The sequence below is a fragment of the Diadema setosum genome, chromosome 15, assembly GCF_964275005.1.
Source record: "Diadema setosum chromosome 15, eeDiaSeto1, whole genome shotgun sequence".
NCBI lineage: Eukaryota > Metazoa > Echinodermata > Echinoidea > Diadematoida > Diadematidae > Diadema > Diadema setosum.
The window spans coordinates 7,795,792-7,813,342 of NC_092699.1; positions in this window are offsets into that span (position 1 = coordinate 7,795,792).

A 17,551-nucleotide genomic window follows, 5' to 3' on the forward strand; every position below is an offset into this window, starting at 1 on the left:
AACTCAAGAAAAACAGCCCCTATCACTCCCATATTTTGCACATGTTTAGTTCATGTCACGTACATTATTTCATAAAATAACAACTACTTGATCGGACAACATCTTGGGTATGTAAATTAGGGTCAAAAGTCACAAATGTTTCATCCTGTATCTTGGTGAATACATGTCTTATCTTTCCCATATTTTGCACACGCAAAGATCATGTTACAAGAATCATTTCACAAAATAACCACTTTTTGCTCAGATGCCATCTAGGTTGTGCAAAGTGGGGTCAAAGGTCATATGTACTTGTTGTTGTATCTTCGTTATAGCGTATACAGATTTGGTACCAAAGATAGCAGATATGACTCCCTTTTCTAAATGAGAATCCAAACATCACACGGCCAATGTCTCTGACCACGGATGAAACCTGCATGGTCAAGCCTATTGCGATCAGGACTTGAATCATTGATTAAAAAAAAGATCGGATCACCTTAATTTGTCAGTGACGACAAATTACAATCTCTAGTTAGGTGATCCGAGAATCCTCTCGGATCACCTTCTGTATCTGTACGGATTCTTTATTCTTCTTCTTTATTTCTGGACAAAATTTGTGTATCGGTTAGCTCAGAAAGTCCTCTTCCTATCAATGTCAAAATTATACCATATAATATCGAGTCCCAAAGACGATCCATCAAGTAAAATCATTGTGATCAGTCGACCGTGACGTCACTATGACGTCATTATATGAAAACACATTCTCATTCATATGTCATTAATGGAATGAAATTTTTCAATGAAATTTACGTCACATATATTTCAAATTATGCGCATTCTACTCATATTTTCAGAATTCATATATTCCCTTAAAACGTGCGCGTACGCGCGCGTTGAAATATTTGTATGCTCAAATCGAGCTCAAAATTTTTTTGCACACGTTTCAGACCATTTGGAGCATTTTTTGAAAAATTGAAAAAATCGGACGGACGCGTACGCGCGCGCACATATACGCACGCACAGCTCATATGCAATGAAAATTTCCCGTTTTTTTACTTTGATCGGATGTCTGAAATGTCAAGGAATATTTCTACCAAGTTTCAAGTCAATCCCACTCAAAATGACGTCATACGGGTCCGTCAAAGTTGAAATTCCGCGCGCGCGTCAATGGCGATATACAGTGCAACAATGCCAAAAAACTGCCAATTTTAAATCCGATTTTACTCGTCAGGATGGACGGTGACCCCCCATTTTCTTTATATATTCTGAAAGCTGATGAGATGTACATGTCATTTCATGGGTTGGCAATGCTGGAAAAATGATTAAAATATATCAAATTTCTTAATAAAGTTAAAAAAGTAAATTTTCAAAATGACGTCATCAAATTTCAAGTTCATTCAAGCATATCTCACTTATTCTTGAGTTGATTTTCGTCCAAATTTCAATATGTTGTAGCTTATGAAATGGTCTTTCAGATATATAATAACAACAATTTGATTGGATGACGGCATCACCTCGTAAAAAGGGATTAAAGGTAACATTGTTAAATTTGACCAGTTTACGTGTTATCTCTATGGGAGTGCAGTTTTTCTGGAAATGAAAACTGACATGACTATCTTTATCGAGCACTAGCTCACTTATGCTTCGGTGAATTTCTCCCATATTTTAGTATGTTGTAGCTGAGACTTTGGGCTATCGTTAGTGTGCCCTTCGTTTTTTCATACGGAGTCGGCATCATGCCCAAAAACTTGGTTGAAATTAAAGCTTATCTTCCATGTATTTTCATATTCCTTTCTTTCTGCAACTTTCTTTGCAATAACTCAAGAAAAACACGCTCTATCAGCCCAATATTTTGCACATGTTTAGTTTATGTCACGTACATTATTTCATAAAATAACAACTACTTGATCGGGCACCTTCTTGGGTATGTAAATCAGGGTCAAAGGTCAAAAATGTTTCATCCTGTATCTTGGTGAATACATGTCTTATCTTTCCCATATTTTGCATACGTAAAGACCATGTTACAAGAATCATTTCACAAAATAACCACTTTTTGCTCAGACGCCATCTTGTCTGTGCAAAGTAGGGTCAAAGGTCATATGTACTTCTTTCTTTATCTTCATTATCACGTGTTATCTCTATGGGAGGGAATTTTTCTAGATGTGAAAATTGACATGATTGTCTTTATCGACGACTAGCTCAATTACCCTTCGGTGAATTTCTTCCAGATTTTAGTATGTTGTAGCCAATGTAATACTCTTTAAGTTTTGTTAATCAAAGTTTTAATCGGATGACGTCTTCACCACGTGAAAATGGATATAATGTAACCTTGTCAAATTTAACCAGTTTACGTGTTATCTCTATGGGAGGGAATTTTTCTGGAAATGAAAATTGACATGACGGTCTTTATCGAGCACTACCTCACTTACTCTTCTGTAAATTTCTCCCAGATTTTAATATGTTGTAGCTGAGACTTTGGGCTATCATCAGTGATTCTTCATTTTTTCATACGACGCCGAGATCACGTCAAAAAACTTGGTTGACATCAAACTTATCTTCGATGTATTGAGATATTTCTTTCTCTCTGCAACTTTCTTTGCAATAACTCAAGAAAAACAGCCCCTATCATCCCCATATTTTGCACATGTTTAGTTTATGTCACGTACATTATTTCATAAAATAACAACTACTTGATCAGACACCATCTTGGGTATGTAAATTAGGGTCAAAGGTCATAAATGTTTTAACCTGTATCTTGGTGAATACATGTCCTATCTTTCCCATATTTTGCACACGCAAAGGCCATGTTACAAGAATCATTTCACAAAATAACCACTTTTTGCTCAGATGCCATCTTGGCTGTGCAAAGTTGGGTCAATGGTCAATTATACTTCATTCTGTATCTTCGTTATAGTGTATACCGAATTTGGTAACAAAGATAGCAGACCTGACTCTCTTTTCTAAATGAGAATCCAAATATCACACGTCCAATGTCTCTAAACACAGATGAAACCTATATGGTCATGCCTATTGCGATCAGGACTCGAATCATTGATTAAAAAAAAAAAATCGGATCACCTAATTTGTCAGTCTTGACAAATTCCAAGTCTAGTTAGGTGATCCGAGTATCCTCTCGGATCACCTTCTGTATCTGTACGGATTCTTTGTTGGGTCTTCTTCTTCTTCTTCTTCTTCTTTCTTTATTTCTGGACAAAATTTGTGTATCGATTAGCTCAGAAAGTGTTCTTCCTATCAATGTCAAAATTATACCATATATGTATCATGTCCCAAAGACGACGGGTCAAATAAAATCATAGTGATCAGTCGACCGTGACGTCACTATGACGTCATTATATGAAAACACATTCTCAATTATATCTCAATTATGGAATGGAATTTTTCAATGAAATTTACGTCACATATATTTCAAGTTATGCGGATTCTACTCATATTCTCAAAATTCATATTTTCTCTTAAAACGTGCGCGTACGCGCGCGTAGAAATATTTGTATGCTCAAATCGAGCTCAAAATTTTTTTGCACACGTTTCAGACCATTTGGAGCATTTTTTGAAAAATTGAAAAAATTGGACGGACGCGTACGCGCGCGCATATATACGCACGCACAGCTCATATGCAATAGAAATTTCCCGTTTTTTCACACTTATCGGATGCCTGAAATGTCAAGGAATATTTCTACCAAGTTTCAAGTCAATCCGACTCAATATGACGTCATACAGACCCGTCAAAGTTGAAATTCCGCGCGCGCGTCAATGGCGATATACAGTCCAACAATGCCAAAAAACCGCCAATTTCAAATCCGATTTTACTCGTCAGGATGGACGGTGACCCCCCATTTTCTTTACATATTCTGAAAGCTGATGAGTTGTACATGTCATTTCATGGGTTGACGATGCTGAAAAAATGATTAAACGATATCAAATTTCTTAATAAAGTAAAAAAAGTAAATTTTCAAAATGACGTCATCAAATTTTAAGTTCATTCGAGCGTATCTCACTAATCCTTTGCCAATTTTCACCTAGATTTCAGTATGTTGTAGCTTATTAAATGCTCTTTCGGTAATATAATTACAACATTTTGATTGGATGACGGCATCATCTCGTAAAAATGGATTAAAAGTAACATTGTTAAATTTGACCAGTTTACGTGTTATCTCTATGGGAGTGCAGTTTTTCTGGAAATGAAAACTGACATGACTATCTTTATCGAGCACTAGCTCACTTATGCTTCGGTGAATTTCTCCCATATTTTAGTATGTTGTAGCTGAGACTTTGGGCTATCGTAAATGTGCCCTTCGTTTTTTCATACGGAGTCGGCATCATGCCCAAAAACTTGGTTGAAATTAAAGCTTATCTTCCATGTATTTTCATATTCCTTTCTTTCTGCAACTTTCTTTGCAATAACTCAAGAAAAACAAGCTCTATCAGCCCAATATTTTGCACATGTTTAGTTTATGTCACGTACATTATTTCATAAAATAACAACTACTTGATCGGACACCTTCTTGGGTATGTAAATTAGGGTCAAAGGTCAAAAATGTTTCATCCTGTATCTTGGTGAATACATGTCTTATCTTTCCCATATTTTGCATACGTAAAGAACATGTTACAAGAATCATTTCACAAAATAACCACTTTTTGCTCAGACGCCATCATGTCTGTGCAAAGTAGGGTCAAAGGTCATATGTACTTCTTTCTTTATCTTCATTATCACGTGTTATCTCTATGGGAGGGAATTTTTCTAGATGTGAAAATTGACATGATTGTCTTTATCGACGACTAACTCAATTACCCTTTGGTGAATTTCTTCCAGATTTTAGTATGTTGTAGCCAATGTAATACTCTTTAAGTTTTCTTCAATCAAAGTTTTAATCGGATGATGTCTTCACCTCGTGAAATTAGATATAATGTAACCTTGTCAAATTTAACCAGTTTACGTGTTATCTCTATGGGAGGGAATTTTTCTGGAAATGAAAATTGACATGACGGTCTTTATCGAACACTAGCTCACTTACTCTTCTGTGAATTTCTCCCAGATTTTAATACGTTGTAGCTCAGACTTTGGGCTATCGTGACTATACCCTCCATTTTTTCATACGACGCCGAGATCACGTCAAGAAACTTGGTTGAAATCAAACTTATCTTCGATGTATTGAGATATTTCTCTCTTTCTACAACTTTCTTTGCAATAACTCAAGAAAAACAGCCCCTATCACGCCCATATTTTGCACATGTTTAGTTCATGTCACGTACATTATTTCATAAAATAACAACTACTTGATCAGACACCATCTTGGGTATGTAAATTAGGGTCAAAGGTCATAAATGTTTCAACCTGTATCTTGGTGAATACATGTCCTATCTTTCCCATATTTTGCACACGTAAAGACCATGTTACAAGGATCATTTCACAAAATAACCACTTTTTGCTCAGATGCCATCTTGGCTGTGCAAAGTTGGGTCAATGGTCAAATGTACTTCATTCTGTATCTTCGTTATAGTTTATACCAGGGAGGTACCTCCCTGGTTTATACCGAATTTGGTACCAAAGATGGTAGACCTCACTCTCTTTTCTAAATGAGAATCCAAATATCACACGGCCAATGTCTCTAAACACAGATAAAATCTATATGGTCATGCCTATTGCGATCAGGACTCGAATCATTGATTAAAAAAAAAAATCGGATCACCTAATTTGTCAGTCTTGACAAATTCCGAGTCTAGTTAGGTGATCCGAGTATCCTCTCGGATCACCTATTGTATCTGTACGGATTCTTTCTTCTTCTTCTTTATTTCTTTCTCCTCAAATGTTGTGCAGAGGTTAACTCAAAAAGTCATTCACCTACCACTTCTAAACTGATACCATATATGTATCACGTCATAAGGACGACAGATCTAATGTATCACTGTGATCAGTCAACCATGACGTCACTATGACGTCATCATCTGAAAACACGTTCACATTCGTATCTCATTAATGGAATGGATTTTCTCAATGAAATTTACATATCATATAGTTCAAGTCAAGCTCTATTGATATATTTCATAAAATTTAGTCACGTTCATAGTAAACGAGCGCGTACGCGCGCGTTGAAATTTTAACATGCTCCAATCGAGCTCAAAATTGTTTTGCACACGTTTCAGGTCATTTGGAGTATTTCAGAAAAAATTGACGGACGCGTACGCGCGCGCGCATATACGCACGCACAGCTCATATGCAATAGAAATTTCCCGTTTTTTCACATGTATCGGATGTCTGAAATGTCAAAGAATGTTTTTACCAAGTTTCAAGTTGATCCGACTCAATATGACGTCATACGGACCCGTCAAAGTTGAAATTCCGCGCGCGCGTCAATGGCGATATACAGTGCAACAATGCCAAAAAACCGCCAAATTTAAATCCGATTTTACTCGTCAGGATGGACGGTGACCCCCCATTTTCTTTACATATTTTGAAAGCTGATGAGTTGTACATATCATTTCATGGGTTGGCGATACTGAAAAAATGATTAAAAGATATCAAATTTCTTAAAAAAGTAAAAAAAGTAAATTTTCAAAATGACGTCATCAAAATTCAAGTTCACTCGAGCGTATCTCACTTATCCTTTGCCGATTTTCACCTAACTTTCAGTATGTTGTAGCTTATTTAATGTTCTTTCATATTTATCATTACAAACTTTTGATTGGATGACGTCATCACCTCGTAAAAATGGATTAAAAGTATCCTTGTAAAATTTGACCAGTTTACGTGTTATCTCTATGGGAGAGCAGTTTTTCTGGAAGTGAAAATTGACATGACTATCTTTTTTGAGCACTAGCTCACTTATGCTTCAGTGAATTTTTCCCAGATTTTAATATGTTGTAGCTGGGACTTTGCGCTATCGTAAGTGTGCCCTTCGTTTTTTCATACGATGTCGGGATCACGTCAAAAAACTTACTTGAAATTAAAGTTTATCTTCGATGTATTGAAGTATTTCTTTCTTTTTGCAATGTTATGTGCAATAACTCAAGAAAAACATACCCTATCACCACCATAGTTTGCACATATTTAGTTCATGTCACGAACAATATTTCATAAAATAACAACGACTTGATCAGACGCCATCTTGGGTATGTAAATTAGGGTCAAAGGTCATAGATGTTTCATCCTGTATCTTGGTGAATACATGTCCTATCTTTCCCATATTTTGCACACGTAAAGACCATGTTACAGGGATCATTTCATAAAATAACCACTTTTTGCTCAGATGCCATCTTGTCTGTACAAAGTGGGGTCATAGGTCATATGTACTTCTTTTTCTATTTTCGCTATGACGTGTTATCTCTATGGGAATGAATTTTTTTAGATGTGAAAATTGACATGACTCTCTTTATCGAGCACTATCTTACTTATGCCTCGGTGAATTTCTCTCAGATTTTAGTATGTTGTAGCTGAGACTTTGCACTATCACGATTCGAATCATTGATTAAAAAAGAAATCGGATCACCTTAATTTGTCAGTGATGACAAATTACAATCTCTAGTTAGGTGATCCGAGTATCCTCTCGGATCACCTTCTGTATCTGTACGGATTCTTTGGGTGTTCTTCTTTTTCTTCTTCTTTATTTCTCCTCAAAAGTTGTGTATCGATTAGCTCAGAAAGTGCTCTTCCTATCAATTTCAAATTTATACCATATATGTATCATGTCCCAAAGACGACAAATTTTATAAAATCATAGCGATCAGTCGGCCGTGACGTCACTATGACGTCATTATATGAAAACACATTTTCATTCATATCTCATTAATGGAATAGAATTTTGCAATGAAATTTACGTCAAATACATTTCAAGTTATGCGCATTTTACTCATATTCTCAGAATTCATATTTATCTTAAAACGCGCGCGTACGCGCGCGTTAAAATATTTGTATGCTCAGATCGAGCTCAAAATTTTTTTGCACACGTTTCAGACCATTTGGAGCATTTTTTGAAAAATTGAAAAAATTGGACGGACGCGTACGCGCGCGCACATATACGCACGCACAGCTCATATGTAATAGAAATTTCCCGCTTTTTCACACTTATCGGATGCCTGAAATGTCAAGGAATATTTCTACCAAGTTTCAAGTCAATCCGACTCAATATGACGTCATACGGGCCCGTCAAAGTCGAAATTCCGCGCGCGCGTCAATGGCGATATACAGTGCAACTATGCCAAAAAACCGCCAATTTTCATTCCGATTTTACTCGTCAGGATGAACGGTGACCCCCCATTTTTTTGACATATTTTGAAAGCTGATGAGTTGAACATGTCATTTCATGGGTTGGCAATGCTGAAAAACTGATTACAAGATATCGAATTTCTTAATAAAGTAAAAAAAGTAAATTTTCAAAATGACGTCATCAAATTTCAAGTTCACTCAAGCGTATCTCACTTATTCTTTTGTTGATTTTCATCCAAATTTCAATATGTTGTAGCTTATTAAATGTTCTTTCATTCATATAATGACAACATTTTGATTGGATGACGGCATCACCTCGTAAAAAGGGATTGAAAGTAACATTGTGAAATTTGACCAGTTTACGTGTTATCTCTATGGGAGTGCAGTTTTTCTGGAAATGAAAACTGACATGACTATCTTTATCGAGCACTAGCTCACTTATGCTTCGGTGAATTTCTCCCATATTTTGGTATGTTGTAGCTGAGACTTTGGGCTATCGTAAGTGCGCCCTCTGTTTTTTCATACGGAGTCGGCATCACGTCCAAAAACTTGGTTGAAATTAAAGCTTATCTTCGATGTATTGAAATATTTCTTTCTTTCTGCAACTTTCTTTGCATTAACTCAAGAAAAACATACCCTATCACCACCATATTTTGCACATGTTTAGTTCATGTCACGTACATTATTTCATAAAATAACAACTACTTTATCAGACGCCATCTTGGGTATGTAAATTAGGGTCAAAGGTCATAAATGTTTTATCCTGTATCTTGGTAAATACATGTCCTATCTTTCCCATATTTTGCACACGTAAAGACCATGTTACAAGGATCATTTCACAAAATAACCACGTTTTGCTCAGATGCCATCTTCTCTGTGCAAAGTGGGGTCAAAGGTCATATGTACTTCTTTCTTTATCTTCGTTGTGACGTGCTATGTCTATGGGAGGGGATTTCTCTAGATGTGAAAATTGACATGATTGTCTTTATCGACCACTAACTCACTTACCCTTCGGTGAATTCCTTCCAGATTTTAATATGTTGTAGCTGAAACTTTGCGCTATCGTACGCGTGCCCTTTGTCTTCAAATGGTGTCGGGATCACGTCCAAAAACGTGGTTGAAATTAAAGCTTATCTTCGATGTATTTTCATATTTCTTTCTTTTTCCAGCTTTCTTTGCAATAACTCAAGAAAAACAGCCCCTATGACCCCCATATTTTGCACATATTTAGTTCATGTTACGTACATTATTTTATAAAATAACAACTACTTGATCAGACACCATCTTGTGTATGTAAATTAGGGTCAAAGGTCATAAATGTTTCATCCTGTATCTTGGTGAATACATGTCTTATCTTTCCCATATTTTGCACACGCAAAGACCATGTTACAAGAATCATTTCACAAAATAACTACTTTTTGCTCAGATGCCATCTTGGGGGTGCAAAGTGGGGTCAAAGGTCAAATATACTTCATTCTGTTTCTTCGATAGTGTATACGGAATTCGGTACCCAAGATGGCAGGTCTGACTCCCTTTTCTAAATGAGAATCCAAATATCACACGGCCAATGTCTCTAAACACAGATGAAACCTATATGGTCATGCCTATTGCGATCAGGACTCGAATCATTGATTAAAAAAAATCGGATCACCTAATTTGTCAGTCTTGACAAATTCCGAGTCTAGTTAGGTGATCCGAGAATCCTCTCGGATCACCTTCTGTATCTGTACGGATTCTTTATTCTTCTTCTTTATTTCTGGACAAAATTTGTGTATCGGTTAGCTCAGAAAGTCCTCTTCCTATCAATGTCAAAATTATACCATATATGTATCGAGTCCCAAAGACGATCCATCAAGTAAAATCATTGTGATCAGTCGACCGTGACGTCACTATGACGTCATTATATGAAAACACATTCTCATTCATATGTCATTAATGGAATGGAATTTTTCAATGAAATTTACGTCACATATATTTCAAATTATGCGCATTCTACTCATATTTTCAGAATTCATATATTCAATTAAAACGTGCGCGTACGCGCGCGTTGAAATATTTGTATGCTCAAATCGAGCTCAAATTTTTTTTGCACACGTTTCAGACCATTTGGAGCATTTTTTGAAAAATTGAAAAAATCGGACGGACGCGTACGCGCGCGCACATATACGCACGCACAGCTCATATGCAATGAGAATTTCCCGTTTTTTCACTTTGATCGGATGTCTGAAATGTCAAGGAATATTTCTACCAAGTTTCAAGTCAATCCCACTCAAAATGACGTCATACGGGTCCGTCAAAGTTGAAATTCCGCGCGCGCGTCAATGGCGATATACAGTGCAACAATGCCAAAAAACTGCCAATTTTAAATCCGATTTTACTCGTCAGGATGGACGGTGACCCCCCATTTTCTTTACATATTCTGAAAGCTGATGAAATGTACATGTCATTTCATGGGTTGGTAATGCTGGAAAAATGATGAAAATATATCAAATTTCTTAATAAAGTTAAAAAAGTAAATTTTCAAAATGACGTCATCAAATTTCAAGTTCATTCAAGCATATCTCACTTATTCTTTAGTTGATTTTCGTCCAAATTTCAATATGTTGTAGCTTATTAAATGGTCTTTCAGATATATAATAACAACAATTTGATTGGATGACGGCATCACCTCGTAAAAAGGGATTAAAAGTAACATTGTTAAATTTGACCAGTTTACGTGTTATCTCTATGGGAGTGCAGTTTTTCTGGAAATGAAAACTGACATGACTATCTTTATCGAGCACTAGCTCACTTATGCTTCGGTGAATTTCTCCCATATTTTAGTATGTTGTAGCTGAGACTTTGAGCTATCGTAAATGTGCCCTTCGTTTTTTCATACGGAGTCGGCATCATGCCCAAAAACTTGGTTGAAATTAAAGCTTATCTTCCATGTATTTTCATATTCCTTTCTTTCTGCAACTTTCTTTGCAATAACTCAAGAAAAACAAGCTCTATCAGCCCAATATTTTGCACATGTTTAGTTTATGTCACGTACATTATTTCATAAAATAACAACTACTTGATCGGGCACCTTCTTGGGTATGTAAATTAGGGTCAAAGGTCAAAAATGTTTCATCCTGTATCTTGGTGAATACATGTCTTATCTTTCCCATATTTTGCATACGTAAAGACCATGTTACAAGAATCATTTCACAAAATAACCTCTTTTTGCTCAGACACCATCTTGCCTGTGCAAAGTAGGGTCAAAGGTCATATGTACTTCTTTCTTTATCTTCATTATGACGTGTTATCTCTATGGGAGGGAATTTTTCTAGATGTGAAAATTGACATGATTGTCTTTATCGACGACTAGCTCAATTACCCTTCGGTGAATTTCTTCCAGATTTTAGTATGTTGTAGCCAATGTAATACTCTTTAAGTTTTGTTAATCAAAGTTTTAATCGGATGATGTCTTCACCACGTGAAAATGGATATAATGTAACCTTGTCAAATTTAACCAGTTTACGTGTTATCTCTATGGGAGGGAATTTTTCTGGAAATGAAAATTGACATGACGGTCTTTATCGAGCACTACCTCACTTACTCTTCTGTGAATTTCTCCCAGATTTTAATATGTTGTAGCTGAGACTTTGGGCTATCATCAGTGATTCTTCATTTTTTCATACGACGCCGACATCACGTCAAAAAACTTGGTTGACATCAAACTTATCTTCGATGTATTGAGATATTTCTTTCTCTCTACAACTTTCTTTGCAATAACTCAAGAAAAACAGCCCCTATCATCCCCATATTTTGCACATGTTTAGTTTATGTTACGTACATTATTTCATAAAATAACAACTACTTGATCAGACACCATCTTGGGTATGTAAATTAGGGTCAAAGGTCATAAATGTTTTAACCTGTATCTTGGTGAATACATGTCCTATCTTTCCCATATTTTGCACACGCAAAGGCCATGTTACAAGAATCATTTCACAAAATAACCACTTTTTGCTCAGATGCCATCTTGGCTGTGCAAAGTTGGGTCAATGGTCAATTATACTTCATTCTGTATCTTCGTTATAGTGTATACCGAATTTTGTAACAAAGATAGCAGACCTGACTCTCTTTTCTAAATGAGAATCCAAATATCACACGTCCAATGTCTCTAAACACAGATGAAACCTATATGGTCATGCCTATTGCGATCAGGACTCGAATCATTGATTAAAAAAAAAAATCGGATCACCTAATTTGTCAGTCTTGACAAATTCCAAGTCTAGTTAGGTGATCCGAGTATCCTCTCGGATCACCTTCTGTATCTGTACGGATTCTTTCTTTTTTAGGTGATCCGAGTATCCTCTCGGATCACCTTCTGTATCTGTACGGATTCTTTGGGTGTTCTTCTTCTTTTTCTTCTTCTTTATTTCTCCTCAAAAGTTGTGTATCGATTAGCTCAGAAAGTGCTCTTCCTATCAATGTCAAATTTATACCATATATGTATCATGTCCCAAAGACGACAAATTTTATAAAATCATAGTGATCAGTCGACCGTGACGTCACTATGACGTCATTATATGAAAACACATTTTCATTCATATCTCATTAATGGAATAGAATTTTGCACTGAAATTTACGTCACATACATTTCAACTTATGCGCATTTTACTCATATTCTCAGAATTTATATTTATCTTAAAACGCGCGCGTACGCGCGCGTTGAAATATTTGTATGCTCAGATCGAGCTCAAAATTTTTTTGCACACGTTTCAGATCATTTGGAGCATTTCTTGAAAAATTGAAAAAATTGGACGGACGCGTACGCGCGCGCACATATACGCACGCACAGCTCATGTGCAATAGAAATTTCCCGTTTTTTCACACTTATCGGATGCCTGAAATGTCAGGGAATATTTCTACCAAGTTTCAAGTCAATCCGACTCAATATGACGTCATACGGGCCCGTCAAAGTTGAAATTCCGCGCGCGCGTCAATGGCGATATACAGTGCAACTATGCCAAAAAACCGCCAATTTTCAATCCGATTTTACTCGTTAGGATGGACGGTGACCCCCCATTTTCTTGACATATTTTGAAAGCTGATGAGTTGAACATGTCATTTCATGGGTTGGCAATGCTGAAAAACTGATTACAAGATATCGAATTTCTTACTAAAGTAAAAAAAGTAAATTTTCAAAATGACGTCATCAAATTTCAATTTCACTCAAGCGTATCTCACTTATTCTTTTGTTTATTTTCATCCAAATTTCAATATGTTGTAGCTTATTAAATGTTCTTTCATTCATATAATAACAACATTTTGATTGGATGACGGCATCACCTCGTAAAAAGGGATTGAAAGTAACATTGTCAAATTTGACCAGTTTACGTGTTATCTCTATGGGAGTGCAGTTTTTCTGGAAATGAAAACTGACATGACTATCTTTATCGAGCACTAGCTCACTTATGCTTCGGTGAATTTCTCCCATATTTTAGTATGTTGTAGCTGAGACTTTGGGCTATCGTAAATGTTCCCTCCGTTTTTTCATACGGAGTCGGCATCACGTCCAAAAACATGGTTGAAATTAAAGCTTATCTTCGATGTATTGAAATATTTCTTTCTTTCTGCAACTTTCTTTGCAATAACTCAAGAAAAACATACCCTATCACCACCATATTTTGCACATGTTTAGTTCATGTCACGTATATTATTTCATAAAATAACAACTACTTTATCAGACGTCATCTTGGGTATGTAAATTAGGGTCAAAGGTCATAAATGTTTCATCCTGTATCTTGGTAAATACATGTCCTATCTTTCCCATATTTTGCACACGTAAAGACCATTTTACAAGGATCATTTCACAAAATAACCACTTTTTGCTCAGATGCCATCTTGTCTGTGCAAAGTGGGGTCAAAGGTCATATGTACTTCTTTCTTTATCTTCGTTGTGACGTGCTATGTCTATGGGAGAGGATTTCTCTATATGTGAAAATTGACATGATTGTCTTTATCGAGCACTAACTCACTTACCCTTCGGTGAATTCCTTCCAGATTTTAATATGTTGTAGCTGAAACTTTGCGCTATCGTACGTGTGCCCTTTGTCTTCAAATGGTGTCGGGATCACGTCCAAAAACGTGGTTGAAATTAAAGCTTATCTTCGATGTATTTTCCTATTTCTTTCTTTTTCCAACTTTCTTTGCAACAACTCAAGAAAAACAGCCCCTATGACCCCCATATTTTGCACATATTTAGTTCATGTTACGTACATTATTTCATAAAATAACAACTACTTGATCAGACACCATCTTGTGTATGTAAATTAGGGTCAAAGGTCATAAATGTTTCATCCTGTATCTTGGTGAATACATGTCTTATCTTTCCCATATTTTGCACACGCAAAGACCATGTTACAAGAATCATTTCACAAAATAACTACTTTTTGCCCAGATGCCATCTTGGGGGTGCAAAGTGGGGTCAATGGTCAAATATACTTCATTCTGTATCTTCGATAGTGTATACGGAATTCGGTACCTAAGATGGCAGGTCTGAATCCCTTTTCTAAATGAGAATCCAAATATCACACGGCCAATGTCTCTAAACACAGATGAAACCTACATGGTCATGCCTATTGCGATCAGGACTCGAATCATTGATTAAAAAAAAATCGGATCACCTAATTTGTCAGTCTTGACAAATTCCGAGTCTAGTTTTCTTTATTTCTCCCCAAAAGTTGTGTAGAGGTTAGCTCAGAAAGTGCATTGCCTATGAATGTCAAACTTATACCATATATGTATCGTGTCTTAAAGACGGCAATCGAACTAAAATCAAAGTGATCAGTCGACCGTGACGTCACCATGACGTCATTATATGAAAACACATTTTCATTCATATCTCATTATTGGAATGGATTTTTTCAATGAAATTTACGTCACATAAAGTTCAATTAAAGGGAATTCTACTCATGTTTTCGAAATTCATCCCATCGTTAAAAACGTGCGCGTACGCGCGCGTTGAAATATTTGTATGCTCCAATCGAGCTCAAAATTTTTTTGCACACGTTTCAGACCATTTGGAGCATTTTTTGAAAAATTGAAAAAATCGGACGGACGCGTACGCGCGCGCGCATATACGCACGCACAGCTCATATGCAATTGAAATTTCCAGTTTTTTCACTTTGATCGGATGTCTGAAATGTCAAGAAATATTTATACCAAGTTTCAAGTCAATCCGACTCAATATGACGTCATACGGGCCCGTCAAAGTTGAAATTCCGCGCGCGCGTCAATGGCGATATACAGTGCAACAATGCCAAAAAACTGCCAATTTTAAATCCGATTTTACTCGTCAGGATGGACGGTGACCCCCCATTTTCTTTACATATTCTGAAAGCTGATGAGTTGTACATGTCATTTCATGGGTTGGCAATGCTGGAAAAATGATTAAAATATATGAAATTTCTTAATAAAGTTAAAAAAGTAAATTTTCAAAATGACGTCATCAAATTTCAAGTTCATTCAAGCATATCTCACTTATTCTTTAGTTGATTTTCGTCCAAATTTCAATATGTTGTAGCTTATTAAATGGGCTTTCAGATATATAATAACAACAATTTGATTGGATGACGGCATCACCTCGTAACAAGGGATTAAAAGTAACATTGTTAAATTTGACCAGTTTACGTGTTATCTCTATGGGAGTGCAGTTTTTCTGGAAATGAAAACTGACATGACTATCTTTATCGAGCAGTAGCTCACTTATGCTTCGGTGAATTTCTCCCATATTTTAGTATGTTGTAGCTGAGACTTTGGGCTATCGTAAGTGTGCCCTTCGTTTTTTCATACGGAGTCGGCATCATGCCCAAAAACTTGGTTGAAATTAAAGCTTATCTTCCATGTATTTTCATATTCCTTTCTTTCTGCAACTTTCTTTGCAATAACTCAAGAAAAACAAGCTCTATCAGCCCAATATTTTGCACATGTTTAGTTTATGTCACGTACATTATTTCATAAAATAACAACTACTTGATCGGGCACCTTCTTGGGTATGTAAATTAGGGTCAAAGGTCAAAAATGTTTCATCCTGTATCTTGGTGAATACATGTCTTATCTTTCCCATATTTTGCATACGTAAAGACCATGTTACAAGAATCATTTCACAAAATAACCACTTTTTGCTCAGACGCCATCTTGTCTGTGCAAAATAGGGTCAAAGGTCATATGTACTTCTTTCTTTATCTTCATTATGACGTGTTATCTCTATGGGAGGGAATTTTTCTAGATGTGAAAATTGACATGATTGTCTTTATCTACGACTAGCTCACTTACCCTTCGGTGAATTTCTTCCAGATTTTAGTATGTTGTAGCCAATTTAATACTCTTTAAGTTCTATTTATCAAAAATTTAATCGGATGATGTCTTCACCTCGTGAAAATGGATATAATGTAACCTTGTCAAATTTAACCAGTTTACGTGTTATCTCTATGGGAGGGAATTTTTCTGGAAATGAAAATTGACATGACGGTCTTTATCGAGCACTAGCTCACTTACTCTTCGGTGAATTTCTCCCAGATTTTAGTATGTTGTAGCTGAGACTTTGAGCTGTCGTCAAGGTTCGCTCTATTTTTTCATACGACGCCGAGATCACGTCAAAAAACTTGGTTGAAATCAAACTTATCTTCGATGTATTGAGATATTTCTTTCTTTCTGCAACTTTCTCTGCAATAACTCAAGAAAAACACCCCCTATCATCCCCATATTTTGCACATGTTTAGTTCATGTCACGTACATTATTTCATAAAATAACAACTACTTGATCAGACGTCATCTTGGGTATGTAAATTAGGGTCAAAAGTCATAAATGTATCATCTTGTATCTTGGTGAATACATGTCTTATCTTTTCCATATTTTGCACACGTAAAGACCATGTTACAAGGATCATTTCACAAAATAACCACTTTTTGCTCAGATGCCATCTTGGCTGTGCAAAGTGGGGTCAAAGGTCATATGTACTTCTTTCTTTATCTTCGTTATGACGTGTTATCTCTATGGGAGGGAATTTTTGTAGATGTGAAAATTGACATGATTGTCTTTATCGAGCACTAGCTCACTTATGCTTCGGTGAATTTCTCCCAGATTTTAATATGTTGTAGCTGAGACTTTGGGCTATCGAAAGTGTGCCCTTCATTTTTCATACGATGTCGGGATCACGTCAAAAAACGTGGTTGAAATTAAAGCTTATCTTCGATGTATTGAGATACTTCTTTCTTTCTGCAACTTTCTTTGCAATAACTGAAGAAAAACAGACCTTCTCCCCCCCCCCCATATTTTGCACATGTTTAGTTCATGTCACGTACATTATTTCATAAAAT